Source organism: Mesoplodon densirostris, chromosome 13 (assembly GCF_025265405.1).
Source record: "Mesoplodon densirostris isolate mMesDen1 chromosome 13, mMesDen1 primary haplotype, whole genome shotgun sequence".
Classification (NCBI taxonomy): Eukaryota; Metazoa; Chordata; class Mammalia; order Artiodactyla; family Ziphiidae; genus Mesoplodon; species Mesoplodon densirostris.
In genome coordinates, this window is record NC_082673.1 from 20993820 (window position 1) to 21012654 (window position 18835).

Here is an 18835-nt window from a genome sequence, read left to right on the forward strand (position 1 = left end):
ATGATTTGTTCTTCATATATTTAATAGTAACAGCAATGATAAAAGCTACCATTTATGAAGGGCTTCCTATGTTCCAGGCACTTTCTCAGAGCTTCTTCTTGGAAGAGCTCAAGTAGAAAATTGATTAGCTCAACCTTCTTGGTAAGTATTCTTATCTTCTGTTTGGTAAGTATACTTACCAAACAGTAAGTATACTTCCTGTTTGGTAAGTATTCTTATCTTCTGTTTTACAGAGAATTTAGTGAGTAAACCAAAGTCCCACAGATAGGAAAGAAGAGGAATTTTCTATACACATGGATAGAATAAACAAAATGAATCTATTCCCAGCAGTTTAAAAAAACACTATTTTCATGATACTATTTCAGTTTCATTTATTTCACTCATCCCTTTAATAAATAAAATATTATTGCTAGATGCTAGAAAACTAGGTACTAAGGACACATAAACAAAATAGAAAGAAAATTGCTACTCTCATGAACTTAATATTCTGAGAATAGAAATAGACACTATAAAAATAAGTATATAGTATGTCAGGTGGTGATAAATGCTATGAAGAAACCCGTGTTGAGTAAAAATATAAGAAAATACACTTGGACGTTGTCTTTCATGTAAGAAGGTCAGGAAAGGAAGTGAGGGAGGTGCTCTGTAACAAGGTGAATGGAGCCGAGAACTGAAGGAGGTGAAAGAGAGGCCATGGAGAGATCTAGGGAATAAATAATACACACAGGAGAGCAGAGCTCATCCAGTCCTGAAGTGGGATCATATTTTATATATTTGAAGAGTAGCAAGGAGGCCTGCAAAGGAGGAGGAGTTTGTAAGAGACTACGCAAGTCAGGATTGAGTCAGTGACCATCTGTGTGGATGCATAGGCCATCAAATCAGTAGGTCATTAAGACTGAATTTTACTCTGAATGGCATGTAAGGCCCAGGATCACTTTGATCAGATGAATGTTTTACTTGACTTCTGTTTTAACTATATTACTCTGTTTTGTGGAGAAAGGAGTGTAGAGGAACAATGGTGTAAACAGGTATAAGTTAGGCTATTTCACTAGTCCAGGCAAGCAATAACAATGGGCTTGGCCCAAGGTGATATTAGAGGAGGTAGGTAGAAATTTACAGGTGTAAACTTCCCTCTTAACATTGATTTTGCTGCATTCCAGAAGTTTTAGTATGTTGTGTTTCTGTTTACATGTGTCTCAAGATTTTTTAAATTTCTGTTTTGATTTCATTTTGAACCCATTTGTTTTTCAGAAATATGTTGTGTAATTTCCATTTTTTTTTAGTATAAATTTATTTATTTATTTTTGGCTGCATTGGGTCGTCATTGCTGTATGCAGGTTTTCTCTAGTTGCGGCGAGCAGGGGCTACTCTTTGTTGTGGTGCATGGGCTTCTCATTGTGGTGCCTTCTCTTGTTGTGAAGCACTGGCTCTAGCCACGTGGGCTTCAGTAGTTGTGGCATACAGGCTCAGTAGTTGTGGTATGTGGGCTCTAGAGCACAGGCTTAGTAGTTGTGGCACACAGGCTTAGTTGCTCCGTGGCATGTGGGATTTTCCCAGACCAGGGATCAAACCCATGTCCCCTGCATAGGCAGGCAAATTGTTAACCACTGCACCACCAGGGAAGCCCAACTTCCATTTATTGTTAATTTTCCAGTTTTCCTCCTGTTATTGATTCTAGTTTTACAATATTGTTGTCAGAAAAAAAAATACTTGCTATGATTTCAATCATTCTAGATTTATTAAGACTAGTTTAATGGCTTAATATATGATTTATCCTACAGAATGTACCACATGTGCTTGAGAAGAATGTATATTCTGCTACTATTGGGTATAATGTTCTGTTTAAGTCTGTTAGGATGATTTGCTCTAAAGTGCAGTTCAAGTCCAATGTTTCCTTGTTGATTGTCTCTGGATATTCTATCCATTGTTGAAAGTAAGGTATTGAAGTTTCCTACTATTATTGTATAGTTGTCTACTTCTCACTTCAGATTTTAGTATTTGCGTAGTACATTTAGGTGCTCCAGTGTTGAGTGCGTATATATTTATGATTGTTATATCTTCTTGATAAATTGACCCCTTTATAATTATATAATGACCTCTTTGTCACCCTTATGGTTTTTGACTTAAAATCTATTTTGTGTGTTATAAATGTAGCCCCCTCTGTTCTCTTTTGTTTGCCATTTGCATGGAATATATTTCCCTCCTTTCACTACTGTTTATATGTGTCCTTAAAGCTGAAGTGATTCTCTTGTATGTAGAATATATTTGGGTTTTATTTTAACATCCATTCCATCACTTTATGTCTTGACTGGAGAATTTAATATATTTACAATTAAGGTAATTATTGAGAGATTAGAACTTACAACTGCCATTTTTTAAATTGTTGTCTGGTTGTATTGTGTTCCCTTTCTTCCTCTTTTGCTGCCTTTCTTTGTGATTTGATGATTTTCTCTAGTGATATGTTTTTTTCCTTTCTTTTTATCTTTTTTTTGTGTTTATTATAAGTTTTGCTTTGTGGTTACCATGAGCCTTATATAGAACACCTTATGATTATAATAATCTACTTTAAGCTGGTAGCAACTTAACTTCAATTGCATTAAAAAACTCTACTCTTTTACTACCTGTCTCACATTTTATGTCACAATTTACATTTTTTTATATTGTTGTATTATAAACAAAGTATTGTAACTATAGTTATTTTTAATATGCTTGCCTTTTAACCTTTAGACTAGAGTTAAAATGATTTATGCAACACCTTTACATTACTAAAGTGTTCTGAATTTGACTATGTACTTACCTTTACCAGCGAATTTTATACTTTAATACGTTCTCATGTTACTAATTAGCATACTTTCATTTCATCTTGGAGAACTCCCTTTAGTATTTCCTGTGAGGCAGGCCTAGTGGAGTTGAACCCCCTCAACTTTAATTTGGAAACTCTTCATCTCTCCTTCATATCTGAAGGACAGCTTTACCGAATTGGAGAGGTAACTGGAATATAATATGAAAGAAAGAGAAGTTTTAAAAATTAATTTATTTATGTTTACCATAAGCTATTTCAGTATGTATATATGATGATGGGAATGATCCAAGTCATGTATACAGAAACAAACAAACAAAATGCCAGTTTGGTATGAACTAGAGAGGGTAGTATCCAGGCAGAACTTGAGAGGTTAACCTTACCTAGAAGGAAGGACAGTATATCCCTTAAAGCAGGAAAATTTAAAAAAGCATATGTAGGTAGAGATACAGGTAAGTTGATAGATTTGATCTGTAAAATCTCTAATGATTGGTTCCATTTTCTCAGTGAAATCAGAGGAAAGATCATTAACTAAAAGTATGTATGTCTGTGTGTGGATGGGGAAGGGTATCTGGAAATTTTACTAGAATGAAAAATATATGAAATAGGCCCTGCGAAATTGAACTGACTAATAAAATGATTATTGGGCAGCACTAAGGGCCCATCTGAAGTTAAAAGTCAAAAATTTAAAATAAGATTAATCATCAAAGTTGGATATTCTTTTTAATCATAATTGGAGGTACAGATATAGGTTCAGAATAGAACATGAATTGGGTTTAACCAGGTGTTAATCCAAGTATGGCTTTGCCCAGGGAGTACTCCAGAGTGGGGGGGGGTGGGATCACAGAAACCAAGAATGTCCCTTAAGGAATGACTATCATGAAGTACAATGGAATATAAGCTGAGTTAGAGGGGATGGAGATCCTGAAACAGAGAAGGAAAAATGAAAATTTAAAGCTTAGCGGTCAATAGCTTAGAAGTACTGATGAGGTAAAATCATTTTAAACAGGTGTTTTATATATGGTAAAAGGTTACTTGTTGGCTTTTAGTTCAACCTTAGAAAATATGTCTTCCAGTTACCTAGAGAATTTCTTTTTTCTAATGTATGTAAATCAAATTGATTTCAGTGATTGCTCTTAAATACTGATTTTTGCCTGCAGCATAAATCCTATTTCTATGTGATTTTTTTAGTGAATAGGGATACTTAGGTTGTATGTGAAGACCCAGTAACTTTTAAAATTAGGTAACATGGAACTTATTGTAATTATTTGCAATAGTGTTGAGTAGTATATTCAAAATTTATGTGGCAGAAACTTTTAGCTTGAATGAATTAAAGCTTTTGGTTTTGAAAACCTGTCTGTTTCTTAATATAATCAGATATGTGAGTCTCTATAAACTTTCTTTGCTTTCAAAGGCAAACATAACTAATAATTTCTCTAAAGGTCTCGAATCATTCCAACATCTGTTCTTGGTTTACTATAAAAACCATGTCTCTGATCTCATGTGTTGAACTACTGTATGTTTGCCACTGTCTATTTCCTGTGAAAAAATACATTGAACAATAATAGCTTTTGTTCCTAACGCTCCAACCACTAAAACAGCTGAACAAATAATATCCATGCTTTCATTTGGAATAATTTATTCCATGTACATGTTTATGCAGAGTCATTTGGCTTATTGGATGTTTCATCATTTAAAAATCAAATCTCAGAATTTTAGACTACTGAAAACTCTTGTCTAATAGTTTCCTCATGCTTATAGTAATTCTCTTAACAGCATTTCCTTCCTAATTCATCATCTTATTTTGTGTATAGTTTGGTTTTTATGAGTAGAAGTGGTTAAAAATCCCCGTTATTAACAAAGTTAGTGAAAATTTCCATTCAAGGCCACACATTTTGCAAATAACATTAAAAGATTAAATAATTTTGCATTTTAACCTTAAAAGAACTCTATTTGCTCTTTTGTTACCTAAAGAAATAATAACTATAGATTTGTAATGATATAAATTTTAATACATTTGTCTTAGCTCAACACACTCCAGATGACTTAATGATAGGCTGAGCAACACAGAGCAAGCCTAACTTCCATTCCACTAAGTATCTTATTACAGAAACATTACTAGTCCAGACATGGAATAAGTCATGCACTGATTAAATAAGACAAATAAAAACACCATTTAAAAGGAAGGAAAATAAGTTACTTAAAAATCAGTCTTAAATCTTTGGCAGTGGCAACAGTTTGGAATATTTTTTAAGCATACAAAACTCTTCTATTTTTAAACATTTAGGAATTATAGTTTCGAATTTGGTCACCACCACATCCCACTGAAAACCAAAAACTGCAGTCATTCAACTATCCAGTTGACCCACTGTCTAATAACAGACTATCTAGAAAGCTCAGGGCATCTGTTTTCAATTTAAATTCGGACCTTACAACCTAAGAGTAAAGTGATATGAGTAAAGTGATAAACCTGTGAGTAAACTGTCAACTTTAAGGTTTGAATTTGTATACCAGCATTTGAGAGGTTAACACTTCATCACAATTCAGCTACTTTAAGGAATAACCTGTTTCTTGGTAGTAGTATATCTTAATTCAGGAAATAATGAAATTATGGCTGCATGAGTTTGCTAGTGTTGCTGTAACAAAGTGCCACAAACTGAGTGGCTCAGAACAACACAAATTTATTATCTCACCGTACTGGAAACCAAAAGTCTAAAAGTCAAGGTGTTGACTGGGCCATCCTCCATCTGGAAGTGGTAGGGAAGAATCTGTTCTAGGCCTCTCTCCTAACTTCTGGTAGTTATCTGGATTGTGACAACATAATTTCAATTTTCACATGACGTTCTCCTTTTGTACATATCTCTCACTGTGTCCAAAATTTCCCCTTTTTATAATAACACCAGTCATATTAGATTAGGGCTAACCTTAATGGCCTCATTTTAACTTAATTACCTCTGTAAAGACTCTCCAAAAAAAGTCACATAATGAGGTACTAGGATTTAGGACTCCAACATATCCTTTTCGGGGGACATAATTTAATGCATAAAAATGGCTTTTTATTTTGGCAGCTAGTTTTGTCATAGGTATGACCTAGATACACTTTACAACTCAATTGTTTTCTCAACAATGTTACACTCAAAAATTTATATGCTATATATTTATCATTAGTAATTTAATAGTCAATCACTGTTACTTAAAATTGTATACAAAAGTATTACAATTATAATATGTTTTTGAGAAATAATTTAGTATCTATTTCACAAATCTAGATCAGCTTACCTTTGGAGCTATCACTGGATATCTCACTCTTCCTTCATCCTTGAGATATAGAGAGAATGTTTCCTTCAACTTACCATGAATCTCTGTTTGTGCCCACTATTCTTCCTTAGTGGTGAGCATGGCTCCAGTTATTTCTGGCAGCATGACATCAAAACTCTTGTAACTCCATACAGGCAATTTCTGACGGCTTCTCTATTAGTTCACAGTTAATTTAATTTTCTTTATGACTTGTCAATAGACTACATAAGAAAGGATCTCAAATATTCAGCATAGATTCATAATGTCACTGTCTCCTTCCCACTAGTTTTGCTACAATCAGAAGTTGATTTTATAGATGCATTACTACCTCATTGCAAGAAAAACCTTTACAGCAAACAGGACTAATTTATAGATTATATTCAATTAATTTTAAAATGTTTACTTGTTACCAATATCTTTGAAATCCATCTAATTGTTAATTCCATTCAGGCACAGCTTCCTGCTAATCAATGGTTTCCTTTCTATGTTCCTTTACAAGAATAAATCTTTGGAGAAAAAAACTGAAAAGAACTAAGTAGGATTTAAGACCTCAAGCCTGCAGTAAGATAGTTTCTATATTTATAGAGTTGGGTAGTTGCAAGAACCCCTAAGACATTCTGGTTTTGTATCAACATCTGACATGGTGTGAAAGCTCCTCATATTATAAACACAAATGGAATATGCTGCATGTTACATTTTCTGAACCACACTAAAGACTAAACTAATGGTAACTACAACTTATGTTGTATAAATTGTGTTAAGTTTGTTTATGTGCTTTATACTTTTAATTCTTATCAACTAATAGGTAGAAATTTGAATCCTAATTTTACAGATGAAGGAACATGGACCTGATGTCATTAAATATTTGTTGAAGGAATACATAGGTAAGAAATGTGGAGAAAAGATTTTGAAGCCAGATCTGCTCACTCTAACCAATTCCCATGCTGCCTTGAAAGTAGAACTTTCCAACAGTTGAACTTGCTTAGTAGTATAAGATTCTGCCTCAGGATGTAGTAATTAATATGTTCCAGATTCACTAGAAACACAAAACAAAACAAAATAAAATAGAATAAACCAAATATATATATATATATATATATATATATATATATATATATATATATATATATATATATAATAAGGTCTCTTGTGGTCTTCTGCTGGAGATATCATGACGCTGTACAATGTAAGAGAATGAAATTTAAAAATTTTTGCTAATGCACTTGGATATTTACTTTTCTTTTTCATCCTATTTATTTCTATTTTATTCTGGTCTAGCTTATCTAATTTTTAAAAATTCTGGTCACAATTCATTAAATGTGTTTCAAAAATCACTAATGGGTGAAAAATTTGAAAATCATGCAATTAAGTGATATTTCCCTCTGAGAACATTTGATTTTTGTGACACACACATGGACACACATACACACATTGTTTGTACTTTTGGACTGGGAACACTGATGTTCACCTGGTAATCCATTAGCCAGTGATGCATGTTTGCTATTGTGTCTCGGGTCCTTATTTCTGCATCTTAATTCAAAATGGTCTGGGATGATGAGGTTAGAACTGTTTTCCTGGTATGCAAGCTCCCTTTCATGGGCATGGGGGATTCCAAGTTCTAGCTAGAGTCTTCAGAAGCATATGATGGGGGAACTGAATTCAGTTTCTCTAATTTCCTGTCTTATACATAGTTAATTAATTCATTCATTAAATATTAATTGAACACTTAGTACATGCAAGGTGCTGTGTTAGGCACTGAAATTTCATCAGGAAATTAATGCAGACATGAACTCTTCTCTCACTGAGATTATAATCTAGGTTTATAATCTTTCACACATAATCACACAAAGATATAGAATTGCAACTTTTTGTGACATACTTCAAAGAGATTTTCTTGCTTAGAAAATCCCTCTTCCTATTGCTTACCCCCTCTCCCCCTCCTTTCCCAGTAAATATAGGGAATAAAACAATGTTTAGTAGGTCAATCTAGAAATGTCACCAAAAGTAGCTCTCTGAAAAAAATGTGTCCTACCCCCTGCCTCAGCCCTGTCACATACAAATAGCATATTATACTGTCATTGGGGGCGGGGGGTGAAGGAGGAAAGAAAGAAGGAAAGGTAACTGACTGTCTCAATTCCTGACAATTGATTTCCAAATGCAGGTTTGGAATACAGTTCATTTGAATTTGAAGGTTTCCTGCAAAGCAGTTTTGCAAAGCCTAATAACAGCGACCAAATTTTCAGCAAATTTGATTTATTTCATACATTGATTTTGTCATAAAAAGCCAGACATCTGCAGCTTTACTTTTCCTGAGGCAGGTAGGATGATGTAGATTCACAGGACAAAACAGATTTGCTACTTTTGTTCTTTTCTTTGAACTGATTATTTCCTATTAAAATAGATTCTCCTCTGAGTTTCAGTCAGCCTTCCAGTCAGGGATGGTTTTCCTGAAGAGTATTGGCAGGAAGCTCTGACTCTGATTTGGATTTTGAGATTTAGTGTCAGGTTGAGTTAAGGAGTTGATTAAATTATTTCATTTCATTTCTAAGGCACCATTTTTAAATGTCAAATCATTGTTAGATGCTAAACCTTTCACTGTATTTTAAAAGTGTAGTTCATCTTACTTTTAAAGATAAAAATACTCCCCAAAATATTGGATCAACAGAGCCTAAATGATGGACATTTATGCAGTTACCTTCAGTTGTCTGAAAACTGAAACCTACATTATACCTGTTGTTTGAAATCTTCCAACCTTCATATGTGGTTACTAGTATCTTTCTCAGTGAGTGCCATACATAGCCCTCTAGTGATTCTGATTTCCACTGGTAAATTCTCAGAAAGAATCCTTATAATGAACAACACATTTAGTCTTAGAGGCATAGATTTTTTTTAAGTTAAAAATTAGCCAATCACAGTTAGTAAATTACTCTCTATACAACACTTTGCCTAAACTTACATATAATTTAATGTAAACTTTATGTTATGTTAATGTATTTCTAATTGGGCAATAGTTTGGCTACATGGTTTCTTTCTTTTTTTTTTTTTCATCAAATGTCTTTCAAATGATAGATTGAAAAATAGAAGACTGAGTAAGGGCTTATGCAAGATGTTTGATTAAACATTTACATAAGAATAATATAGAAGCACCAACGGCAAACAGATGAAGCATTATATTGGACTTTTCATAACAAGAGTGTATAATATTAAACTATGTATCAGTTCTTCTTCGCTTAGTGTTAATCTTATATGAACATAATATAGGGTAAGGTTTTAGAGCTAAAAGCTTAGGCTTTGGGGATAACCAGACTCTGTTTCCTCACACTAGTTACATGTCCTTGGGCACATTATTCAACTTCTCTAAGCCCAGATTTCTCCACTTACAAAATCTAGATAATATGGCAAGAATTGAAAATGGCACTAAATTAAATATTTTATTTAGGGTGCCTTGTAGTAATCAACAAATAGTAGTTCTTTTCCATGCTTCCCTAGATCATTCATAACTCACTTCTCAATTTAATCCAAATATAGAGGGCCTGGAAAAGCATTTTCAGTAGTACTAATGATCACTGCCCATCCTTCAAGTTCTATGAGTTGTGAAAATAGAATTCTTTTCCAATTTTTATTTTTGCTAGTGCTTGAACCCAAAGAGCTCTAAATATCTAATAGGTGTCTTATTATTGAAGCCACCTCCATCTCCCCAGTGCCCAGTGCTACCCAGCACCCTCCAGGAATGATGTATTGCTTGAGCTTGTATTTCAGCAAGTTCTTATAACATTTTTCTGACTGCCCTGCTTCCTTTGGCTTCAGCTCGCTCTCCAAATCTTGTTAGGTATTCTTCTGTCATCAATTTTCTTCATAAATCTAGCTCAGTGGACCTATTTTATATCAAGTAATGTTTAAACACTAGTAGAGTGATTGTGTTATAAGATTCATTAATCTTACCATTTGATATTAATAAATACCTCTAGGGTATTAGTTTTTGTTTGGTAGTTTGTTTTTTTTTTCCTTGAAAGAGTTAGCACCATCCTGGATTTGGGTATCTATAGAGTCCAGTTTGACTATCCAGTGGTGGTGAAGAAAGAAAATTGGACACTAAAGATTTTGGTTCATTGGATGAAATGTTTATTGAAAATTCTTTAAAAATCTAAATGACATTCCTGGTAGGTCAAACACTTAATTAGCAAAGAGAATTGATTGATGTTACTTTTGTAAAGTGTTAGTTTGGCACAGAGAATAAGAAATCATTGACCCTCATCATACTTTCAATATCTAAGTTACTTGCTTGTCTTCCTGATTTTCTTCGTCCAACAGGGCCTCATTCAGACTTCCTGTTGAGATTGCAAAATTTGTTTACTGTATTTACTCCCTTACTATTTACAAAATGTCAAATTGTGGAGGGTTTTATTATATGTTCTTTTCAACAATTATGCTAGGGATCACAATAACCTCCATGTATGTAATTACATTGTTTAAGGCAAAGTAAACTATTTAACAATTATAGACATAAAAGACACAGTAAATGTTTTAAATTGCAGAAATATTCATGAACCAAAATCCAGTAATCTAATTTATGAAATTTTTATTTTTGGGAAACACTAAAAATTAATAAATATTTTGCTCAAAATTTATTGCAGCATTATTTTTACTGATGACAAGTTGAAACCAATCAAGATGATGCATGCATATAAAATTGGAGAAAATAATAGAAAAATTTTAAAAGTCTGATTTTTCTGTGTGGTTATATTTTCTTTTTCATTCTCTATTTTATTTGATATTATCCAAAAATTTTTTTAAGGTAAAGCTTGTGTGTGTGTGTTTGTGTGTGTGTGTGTGTGTGCTGGAGAGAGAGAGGCTCCTACATCAATTTTTCTGGAAATCAATACTTACTTCCAACACAAATTCAACAGTGCCATCATTTATATATATAGTAACTAAAATTTAGTTCTAAAAATAAGCCCTGATATTTAAATGTTTATCTTTGTTAAGTTTTATTTTCAAATACCATACATCTCTGAAAATAGTGAAAGTTAGAACTGACCAAAATGATTAAGTAAGTTTAAATTTGTCCTCATGATAGAATTCAGCAAATATACCCTCAAAGTAATGGAATACACTTGACTCTCCTCAGGACTGATTACGTCTTCATCATGTACCTACACAATGTAAACATTATGGAGACTGTAATGATATAAAATGTCCAAGCATTCCACAACAATAACAAAGCAACTGATATGTTACTTTTCTATAAAATCTTAAATTGTCATAGCAATATTAATACCTATGAAATTTGAATAGAAAAGTAAAATTTACTAAAACTGCAGTTGTCTCCTTTTACTGGCAGATCATTACTATCTACTACTACTACTATCTACTACTGTTACTGTAGTAAAGTAATAACTTTCTTTAAAAAATACAATTTATTTTCCTTGGCTGTTGTTTGAAATAAGCTTTACTGAAATTCTGTGCAATTATATTCCTTGCCACATTGAGAAATATACATTTTTGAGGCAGTTAGCAAAATTGAGAAATTGAACCCAAGGTTTTGCATTTTCACTGCTTAATGGGAAAATTTTGTCATTTTTGAACTCAGTTTGATATAAACAAATGCAACTCCTTATTTGCACCACTGAGATTCTTACAATATAAATATAATTACACTAAAATTAAAAGAAAAAACACAATCTTTTGCTCATGGGCATTGGCTGTCTATGAATATTACTTTAAATGAGTGGGCCATTATCTGCAACATTAATTATTTTAATACTGAGATTTTCTTCATAAATTATATGTTTGTAATAGAATATCTCTGACAGAGCATCAATCTTTCTATTTTTCCTTTTTTACAAATTAAAACCATAATCTGTACAGAGACCAGATTCTACCCAAAGAGCAAAATCCTGCTTTAGGTTCAGAACATATAATTGAGATGAAACGGTATCTGGATTAGTATTAACAATGGATAGCAGAAGTCCATAAGTTAGCAATAATTATGTTTCCTTTGGATGACCTTAAGGCATGGTTTGATAATGCAAAGTTAGAAAAGAAAATCTCATTCAACTAACTGTAAGCACTTTTGTAAACTCAGAGAGCCAAAATTTTGAAAATTGCCCTAGAATGCCCTATTTTTCTTACCAGTGTAATGGATAAATCAGTATATTACCTAAATCATTGAGAACTTGGTATTTTCTGATAATAATATGGATGGTGACTATAACCTCAGCTGACATATAAGGAACTGAAGCTTTGAGGAAATAAATAACATATTCAAGATCACTCTTAATAAATGATAGCACCAGTCAGATTGGATTCCAGTTATATCTGACTCCAGAACCAATGCTTTGTGTGATAATGTTGTTGTAGAGCAGAACAATATATATCTAGGAGTCTAAACATGCAAAATAGCTCAACAATAGATTAATTCAGAAGCTGAGTTTTAAATGGCTAATCAATATTTTAAAAAAACATATCATTGTAATGTACAAATAATAAATAGTGTATCATGAAGGAATGACTACATGATGCAGATCAAGGAGATGGTGGTGTTGAACAAGTACAAACCACAAGATGGAGAAGACAAGGGTTGCACTGCAAATGGCAGATTAAAATACATTTACTCGTTGTTATTTTGAGTTGTGAAAAAATCTCAAATATAATGGAAGGAATTAATAGCATGAAGGATATTTACTACTGAGCAGAAGATACTGTGGATTTGCAGACTGAGGGGACAATTTGCAAAGGAACGATATCACAAGGCACTCAAATGACTCCAATGGTCAGATTCAGAAGAGCTTTGACATCTTTATTTTCCTCATAATAAGTCACTTTAATATCCTCCTATCTACTGGTCAAAAAGATTCTCAGATATTAAAAATGACTCACTTTTTTATGATTATAAAGCCTTTTCTGACATTTTTAAGGAGATAAGAATGAGTTGCAAACTGATTTTCTGTGACAGAATCCACAAGTGTGCTGATTAAATTTAAATAATATATAAGTTTAAAAAACTTATATTTTCCTATTTCCTATTTTGATTGATATAATATGCTTTCTGAAGTCATCAAATATTTTATAAAATATTTAGAGACTTTTAAATATTTTATACATTATATATTTACATTAAATATATATTTCATATTTAGTTTAAATCAAATGTGTTTAGTTTTTTATCATACCTAATGGCCCAGTATGCTAAAATGCCTTTTCCTTTCTGGTATTACAATATTCAAACATAAATATTATTAATCCAGGACAGGTCAGTGCCTAGCCAATTCAGAGACATGGTCTATTGTGCATCTTTCTGCTATTAGTCAGTGATGGTTATTTGTATAAAAGAGTTCTGTTTTCTAGCCTTTTTTACCTACTTGAGACAAAGTGTGCAGCAGAGGGCTGCACATAAACCAGGCTAAATCAGAAGTGTTCGATTCATTTAGTTTCCCTACTGATCAGCTTTACACTTAAGTGACTAGGTAAGAAGACCACATCCATTCAAAAAGGCTGTCTCTTGGTGATGGTGGTAGTCAACCTACCATTGGAAGACAATAAGCAGGAGATGAAAATAAGTTTTGTCTTTTTAGGGTGGAGATTACAGGTAACATATTTTTTTCTTTTCATAATGTTTTCTTTAATATTAGTATTACATTGTTTTTGTAATTAAGATTCAATATACTCTGCATCCCTGCCATCACGCTGCCAGATTCCCTACAAGCTCCCAGCATCTGTTTTATTCTGAATCCATTGTTAACCCTGAAACTCAAGATCTCTGCAAGCAGGGCTCTTTTATGCCAATGACCACTCACTCTACATTGCTCATATTTGAAAAGCACCAATAAGATTTGACTGACCAAGAATATCTCTTCCAGCTCTTTCAAATTTTTAAGGCTGATTCAAATAGTATTTCCTGGGAGAATTACATATCAATCAACACATATTTAGTACATATTCTAAGCAAGACCTATGTAAATATTGTAACTCATTAACAGTATCACAGTCTATAAATTAGGCAGCTATCACAAGATAAGGGCAAGGTCAGGAGGTAATGGGGCATAGGACATTAATCAGAAATATAGCCCTCCATGAGAATAGGACAGGCCAAGTTGTTCAGGATGGAGTGGAGTTCTGAGTAATGTGGATAACTTTTGGACAACTGTGGAGGAAAACAAAGAAAAGTTTGCCTGTGATACTATGTTGACAATAATAACAGCTGCATTACATGGAGTTTTGGCTACAAGCTGAATCTGCTTCTGCCAGGCACATTATTTTATAGACATAATTTTTAATTTTCACAAGTAAGGATACATATCTTCATTTTATAAATGAGGACACCAAGATGTAGAGACTGTAAGTGTTACTTAAAGCCACATAGCTAATAAATGGTTCAGCCAGGATCTGTCTGAATGCCCCCTACTGGCTGGTACTTATTATTCATTTGTTCATTATCACAAGTTGAAATTTTCATGGAGATTTTCTTCGTAGGTGATTTTTTTTTTAATTCCTTTAGGTAATAATTAGGTCAAGCCTCTATCTATGGGCCCTAGTGATTCCAACCCTGGAAAATCAGTTAAGCTCTGAAGTCATAATTCCTATGTTAAAGCATTTCATTGCTCATCACTTACCCCTGCCTCATTATTTTTCCATTATATCCAAGAGGGAAATTCAACTAACAAATATGATCCAAATTACTGAAACCCCATGCCCTGAATATATGCCTTTACTCTTTTATTGTGAAGTTGAGATAATTCATTTTCTAATTCTATCCTTTCCATGTTCCATTTCTCACATCCATGCATTCCTTATGATATTTTTAAAGTATAAGGAGAATAAAGAGAATGAAACATTGGAGGGAAAAAAAGTAACCTGTTATTCCTCCTTAGTATATATTGTCCTTTTTTCTTTCCTTTCTCTTTTCTCATATGAATGGCTTTATTGGGAAAATCTCAACACATACTTTCCCTTCTTTCTTTCATTTTATCATGTTTCTTTCTCCAAAATCCCATATAATTTAAATACTACCTAACTTTCTCACTTAGCTTTCCAGAAGTTTACCAGCCTGAAGGCCCAAGAAGAAGTCCCATGTGAGATCATGAAAAAATATTTACATGTGAAAACATATGTGATTTATAAATCATTAATACATATGAATTTAGTAGTAAGAATTCTTACTAATACAGATATCTGGGGAACACAGGACCTCTAGTTGCTGCATAGCTATTTCCCAATAGATTTTATGTAGAGTAGGAATTCTTCCTTGCCCTGTCAGGTCATATCACCTACACAGACTACTTGGCAGTGAATGATATGTGAGCTTGGCTGTGTTAATGGGAGAAAAACATTCCTGGTTCTCATTCAAGATCATAGAGTTATGTCATTAAAAAATACTATCTTCCCTCTCTGTAATACCAAAAAGCAGAGTATGATCACATTTTATGAAAAAATATTCAAAAAATTAAGAAACTCCCCTTTCATAACATTTAAGACTGAATGATTATTCAAAATACCACACTTTTTCAGTATTTTGTAAATAAGGACACTCACCAAGTAAAATCTATTTGGCAAATTTTTCTTAGGAGGTAAATATAATCCCTTCATGATTATTAAAACCATGGCATTATTAATGTTTTTGATAGCACAGACCTAAATGAACACATAGATGAACCCATTATTTTAAATAGCAGTATATTCAATTCTTAAGCAATTAACAATAGTTCATTTAAAAAGGATGCCTTTAAGAACAATATTTTTAAGCATCTCCCTTTTCTTTTTTCTTTCTTTTGAAAAAGAGATTCACTTTGATAAGCTGTTTAAACATATTATGCATTATTAAAACTTAACATTATATGCTTGACAGGTAGCATATAGTTTTCTCTAGGGCTTTATTGCAGTCTGTGAAACTCATTAGTTGTGATTTCATTGCCAGTGGCAAAACACAGAATGTTCTATAAATTAAAACATTTGGCGATGGCTATGGGAAATTCTCCATGATAAACAGGGGTTGGGAATGGGAGTGGGAATCAAACCTCACTGTTTTCATCCAAAAAAGAAAAAAAAAAAGTCAGTGTGTGTTGAATTTGTGCTCCAAGTTTGTTTATCTCAGAGATTGAACACTCTAAACAATGTGGAAATTGCAGTAATTTTAGAACCAGTGTAGATAAATTTACAAGTTAAATCACAATGTTTACAAAAGAATATATAGAGCAGTACACCTTACTTGTACCAGATGCTCGTAATCTGGACAGTGGGCTATCAATTAAAGTGGACAATAACTTGGCCATTCTTCATGTTGACTCCATTTTGCCAGATTCTTTTTTTTTAGGTTAATGTTTTTTAACAGCATGCTATTTCCTGTTATCATCAACCTTTATTATCTCTTCAGTTTCCATTCTATATTTAATTCAATTATTTATTGGAATTGACAAATATATATTCCACCATTGACCCATGTATATCCAGCCAACAATGTGTCCTGAAGTAAATACGTTTCTGCCCATAATAGTATAGGTGGTTGATTTCATACTCATTTGTATGACATTAATATAAAATTCAACTTAAATACACATTTATATGACTTTAAACATATATAGATACCATTAATGTAACTCACAGCTTTACATAGGATAAAATGATCAAGATTATGTAAGTGCAAACAAATTACTACTAACACATAAATAACGGGGACACTTTCAAATGAATTACTGATACTTAATTAGTTAAACTTGTCAAATAATCACAGAATGATCACAGCAACTGTGATAAACTGATGAAATTTAATTTAATAGAGCATGTATAAATTTGCACTTGGTTGAAACATCTGCAAACTGGCAAACAGTTTTAGCGCATTGGGCTAGAGACATTTCTGTAATCACTGTTTCTGTATTCCTCGCTCCTCCACAACATGCAGCCTTCTTCTTTTTGTTTATCCCCTTCCTCTTTCCTGCCTTTTCTCTTCTTTTGCTTCTTTACTATCCCCCACCTCATCTTTATTACAGTTTTAAATATTGTATGTATAATCCATGTTACTCTACCATTAAATTGTGTGAGTCTAGAGCACTTACATATTTAAATGTATTTTTTGTAAGCCTAGAAATGTATATGCACCAATTTGTTTACCAAATTCTATATTAAACACATATAGTGTATATTTTTTGATAAAATAGTTGACAATGGATTGCCTTCAATTACATTATTCGTTTTTTCAGATTGTAAAAAATTCAAAGTGTTTGCTTGTTTCCTTACTTACTATAGAGTTAGTCCTCATGCAGTTCACATCCTCTGTGATCTCTTTCCAAACTAAAGCCATAAATATGCCTTCCTTGGCCTGAATTCACCTGCCAGAATCTATTTTAAAATCATAGTGTATTATATGTTGGAGAATATATACACCTACATATTCACTCCAACCAATCTTAAGCTTTTCTCTAGATATAGGAGGGGTGAAAACTAAAACAAAAAAAATTGGGTAATTCAGTAATTTGGTTTTGTTCATACATTGAGCTGCACTGTTTGAAATTGTGGGGTTAGGTAAGATAATAATTTTCAGTTTATGTCATGCTTGCTGTTTATAAAGAGCTTGAAAATATATTTACCTCACTAGACTGGAAAAATGAAGGCAGAACATATGTCTACTTATTTTTTACTCGTGTATTGCTAAATAATATTCTTTGCATAAAGCTTTTATAACACACATCAATTGTACAAAAGGATCATCAATTGTAAAAATAATTTTATTTAATCAGAAGTATTGTGGTGCTTTGGGGGAATCAGTAGATTCCTAATAAATCTATAAGAGTAAAACTATTGGAATAAATAAAGGAAAAATGAGGAGCAAAGTATAAGAGCATGGAAGAAACACCATGTGAAGAGACTGTAGATGACATTAAAGTTCATTAGTTCTAGCTTCCAAATGTTACAGATTAGACAACTAAACCTCAGAGAGGTTAAATATTTTCTTCCTTTTAACTAGCTGTCTATGACCTATTTAACTAATTTTTAAGCTAGTTGTGAGGGTCATGCTCAGAAGGATTTCATACAAACCACCTCAGTGGGCTTTCTACTGAAAGCTGCTATCAGCCAGAGTGTATACAGAAGGACTATAGTAAAGTGGAATAAACAATGAATTTAAATTGAAGACCTTAGGCTAACACTACCTTAGTCATTTCCTAACAAGTAACTCAGTTCTGCTAAGCTTCAGTTTCTACATCTATAAAATTAGAATTGTTCTATCTATCCTGGAATGTTAGAGCAGATACAGTCGTCAAATTATATCCTTCTAACCTCTCTACAGTGGCCTGTGGGGTCATAGATGATCTAGCTGCTATCCAATTCTCTAGTTTCATATTATACTACCTGAATTCAGCTTAACTGGTTCCCTTTATATTGCTTGCACATATCCAATTATTTTCTATCTAAGAACCTATAAACTTACATTTTTTCTCTGCTTAAATCTTGTTTTATTCTTGGTGCATAGTTGACTTCACGTCTGGGGTTAATTTCCTAGCTCTGTGCTTAAATTTTATCTCTTCAGAGGACCCTTCCTTTTCCACACTGCATGTGACCATTCTTCATCTTTCAACAAATACTGAGTGCCTGCTATGGACTGAATGTTTGCATCTCCTGAAAAATTCACTTGTAGAAGTCTTTAAGAGGTAATTAGGTCATGAGTATGGAGCCCCCATGATGGGATTAGTGGCTTTATTTTTTTTTAAATGAAGAAAAAAAGAAAGAGGAGAGAGCTAGTTCTCTCTC